Raw genomic sequence first — 4,895 nt, 5'->3', positions numbered from 1 at the left:
CAAGAGCCTGGGATGGAAAGCTTCATATTCTAGCTAGAATAACATTCACAAACAACTATCATGTCATTTAAAGTTTAACCAATTAGTAAATACAGAGCTGTGCTGTTCAGTGCAGTAGGCATGAGCCACATGTGGATACTGAGCACCCAAAGAGTGGCTAGTATCAACTGAGTAGCTCTGTAGTGCAAAATATATATGGGATTTCAAACCCTTAATTTTTTTTTTAATTAAAAGTACCCTGTGAATATGTTTCTATGTTGAATACATGTTGAAATAATATTTTTGAAATATTAGGTTAACTAAATTATTAAAGTTAATTTCACCTTTTTATCTTTTGGTAAAATGATTAGTTGAGAGTTTCATATTTTATCTGTGTCTTGCATTTGTGTCTTAAATTACTTTTCTTAAACATTCCAATACTACATCTAAATTTAGTCAAATAATTTTTACAAATTACAGTATAAAAGTATAAATCTAAAATTAATTTTTGCATTAAACTATACTCATTAGGTTATTCTGTCACAATTTTAATATGTAAATTTATCTTAAAAATATAATTTAAGAGCCGGGCTCGGTGGCTCAGCCTGTAATCCCATGCCTTTGGGAGGCTGAGGTGAGTGGATTGCCTGAGCCCACAGGTTCGAGACCCGCCTGGGCAGCGAGACCTCATCTCTACAATAAATCAAAAAAATCAGCTGGGCGTGGTAGTGCATGCCTGTAATTCTGGCTACTTGGAAGGCTGAGGCGGAAGGATCACTGGAACCCAGCAGGTCGAGGCTGCGGTGGCTGGGAGCGGCCACTGCACTGCAGTCTGGGTGACAGAGTGAGACTCCAACTCAAAAAAAAGAATATATATATATATATAATTTAAGTAGCAAATCATGTACAAATTAGACTCAGTTCAAAAAAAAATGAAATATTAATATAATTTTGAATTTTCATGTTTTATGTAATTCTAACCCACAAAGTAGTCAAAATTATTGTCCCAGTAAGTTGAAGTTAATGAGTTGACACTGCATGGCAAACATATAGTCACTATCTGAGGAAACTAAATCTAATTACTTCTCTTTTACAAGAGGGTTAGGTCTCTATGAGATGGTGACTCTGCTGAACTGAGCTTTTTCTCTTCTAGATGTCATCACAATGACCACTCATAGTTTTCACCCTTGTGATGAAAACCTGATTATCTTTATTTATTTATTTTTTTTACTAACTTGAATTTGTATCTATGTGAGTTCATGGTATTTAGCAAACTTCACTTCTTAATTATGTGTTTGGAGTTACCCAAACTATTATTATAGTCAGATTTTAGTTATTTCTATCACCACCTCTACTACTGACAATAATTAAGCGAAGCTAAAAAAAAAAAGGCCCACTATTATATTAATGAAAATGTTCATGCAGAAATGTATCTGAATTTTTATCTTAAGAAATGTAATATACCAATTCTATAGTAACTCCTATTATTTACCTATATACCTACCTAATATAGTTGACCTAATGCTGAAAGCCATTGGTTTTCACTTTCCACAACTTTAAACTGGTGTACTCTGTGTTAACTTTATTCATGTATAAATAGGTGGGATACAAATATAATTTTGTTACATAAACATATTGTTTAGTGTTGAAGTCAAGGTTTGTAGTGCATCCATCACCAGAATAACGTACATAGTAATTTCTCACCATCTATTGCCCTCCCACCCCACTTACAACCTCCTGAGTCTCCATTGATTATTGTTTAACACTCTATGTCAGTAGAACTAGTATTTGACCCAATATTTTCACTGTTGGTATCTACCCAAAGATAAATAAATAGTTATATGTAAAGGATACCTGTACTAAGATGTTTATTACAGCACTATTCACAATAGCAAAGATATGTATTAAGTTGATTCATATCTATGGTTGCACATTGCTCTTTAAGTTATTTATTTAAAATTTGAAGAGAGATGTCAACAATTTTCTTATTGTTTTCATACTTTTGATCCTTAGAAATATGCTTCAAATTTAAATTTGCTAATTTATTTGAAGACATTGTTTACTATATAGCTTATGGAAAGAATAACCAACCAAATATAAATTTAAAAAAGATAATTGCTTAGTTAGTTTTTGTTTTAATGAACTTCTTCTTAGTTCTGGATAAATTAATGTATGGTTTTAGGTTAAAAATGATATGTCTTGGGCAACCCCTTTGGGTCCCCTCCCACTGTGGGAGTTTTTCTTTCCTCTCAATAAATCCTGTTTCTAAAAAAAAAAAAAGACATGTCTGGACACATAAACTAATGGAACAGAATAGAGAAATTAGAAATACATTCACATATTTACAGCCAACTGATTTAATAGACAGTCTATTTAATAAATGGTACTGGGAAAATTGAATATCTATATGCAGAAGAGTGAAAATGGGCCTTCATCTCTCACCATATACAAAAATCAACTCAAAATTGATTAAAGACTTAAACAAAAGACCCAAAATTCCACAACTACTAGAGGAAACCATAGGGGAAACGAGACAGGATATTGGTCGAGGCAAAGATTTTATGGCTATGAGGGAAAAAGCATAGGCAATAAAACCAAAAGTAGACAAATAAGAATATATCAAACTAAAAAACTTCTGCATAGCTAGGGAAACAATCAACCAAGTAAAGAGACAAACTGTTGAATAGGAGAAATAGCAAACTAGTTATCCAGCAAGGGACTAATATCCAGAATATACAAGAAACTAAAACATCTCAATAGAAATTTTAAAAAAAGAAAAAGTAGACAAAACCATGAGTGAACATTTTTCAAAAGTACATACAAATGATTAGTAAGTATATGTAAAAATACTCAACATCACCAATCATGATGTTGTCATGCAAATCAAAGTGACAATGAGCTATTATTCCAGTCAGACTGGCGGTTAATAAAAAAGAAAAAAGAAGACAACATAGATGCAGAGAAAAAAGAAATCTTATATACTCTTGGTAGGAATCTGAATTAGTACAGCCCCTATGAAAAAGAATATGGTGATTTTTCAAAATACTGAAGATAGAACTACCATACTATCCAGCAATTTCACAACCGAATATTTATCGAAAGGAATGTATGTCAAAGCATCAGTATATCAAAGCAAGACCTGTATACCCATGTTTATTGCCACACTATTCACAATAGCAAAGGTAGGGAATCAAACTAAGTGTACATAATCACATGAATATATTTTAAAAGATGGTATGTACGCATAATCTAATATAATTTGGCTCTAAAAATAATGAAATACTGTCACTTGCAGCAAAGTGGATGAAACTTGGGATGGAACTGGGTACAAAAGGAGAAATACCATATATACTCACTTATATGTGTGCTATAGAAGTTGATGTCATGAAGTTAGAGAGTAGAATCATACAGCAAGAAAAGTTTGTATGTGTGTGGGAGAAGGGGGTAAATGAGGTCGGTTAATGGATACGAAAATACAGTTAGATAGAAAAAAATAAGTTCTAATGTGCAATATTATAGTAGGGTGTTTATCATCAACAGTAATCTATAGTATGAAAACTGACAATTATGTTCATAAACTCAACCTAGAAAAAGTCCTACATACTGCATTGCTGAATATCACTGTGGTCACCTATGAAGTATTCCCCTTGGGAAGCTATGCACTGACGTCAGCTGTCAAAGCAATTTTAAAACTCTTTATCTGGAATGGCAATCAGAGCTGTCCTTGTATTACCTGCTATGTCCTGAATGTCATCAAGATGTCTTCCTTTCAATATTTCCTTTATCTTCCGGTAAATAAAAAAGTCATTGGGGGTAGTTAGATCAGTTGAGTCGGGAGATTGGTCCAATACACTTATTTGTTTACTGACTAAAAATTTCCTCACAGAGTGCTGTGTGAGCTGGTGCATTGTTAAAATGCAAGAATCTTTTGGGGACCATTTTTGCACACACCCTTTCATTCAAAGATTTTCAGTTACGATTTTCATATTTTTCTGTCAATGTTATTTGGTCTGCTAATGCTTCTCTTAGTCAGCCAATGATTTTCATGCACAATTCAACAAATTTTTGCAATGTTTTCATCAGTTCTGCTCATTACTGGCCATCCAGACCTGTCTTCATCAGTGGTGCTTTCTCTCCCCCCAGAAAAAATGTTTAATCCATTTGTACACTGCCATTTTCTTCATGGCATTATCCCTATAAACTTGAACTAACATGTCCCTGATTTCACTTCCACTCTTGCCAAGTTTAACAAGAATTTAATGTTTGCTTGTTACTCTAATACAAACTCTGACATTCTCGAGATGACAACTCTGATGGCCATTACAGAAAAAGAGTTCCAAAATTGCTTTGACATGTGTATTAGACATTGACATTGGTGCATGGCTTCTCAAGCAGAGTACTTCGAAGGTGACCATAGTGATATGCAGCAATAAGCTATGTAGCACCTTTTCTAGGGTGAGTTCATGATTTTAATTGTCACACATTGCATATTTCAAAATAGCTAGAAGAGAGGACTGGAAATGTTCTCAACACACAGAAATGATAAGTACTCAAGATGATAGGCACACCAAATACCCTGATTTGTTTATTACACATTCTATGCATGTAACAAAATGTCACATGTACTCCATGCATATGTAAAAATAATATGTATTATTTTTTAAAAGCATGGCCTGAATTATAGTTAAGTCATAGTCTCTTGTTACTGTATAAAAACTCCATAATCAATTAGTCATGCACAGTGATCATGTAAAGATACTTGTTTAGTGAGATGAGGAAAAATTAAGAAAATTTAAATCTTTTGTCATTGTTAACAAATATCAAAAAAACTTAACAATCAAATTTTACTCTTATTAGATTAAAAAAAGTAGAGCTTAAAATTATTTAGATTGATATAATTCTTTAATGTGTTTATT

This window comes from Carlito syrichta, unplaced genomic scaffold (genome assembly GCF_000164805.1).
Source record: "Carlito syrichta isolate Samal-C Ts95f unplaced genomic scaffold, Tarsius_syrichta-2.0.1 Scaffold316480, whole genome shotgun sequence".
In the NCBI taxonomy this organism is placed as follows: Eukaryota; Metazoa; Chordata; class Mammalia; order Primates; family Tarsiidae; genus Carlito; species Carlito syrichta.
This window is presented reverse-complemented; position numbering follows the sequence as displayed.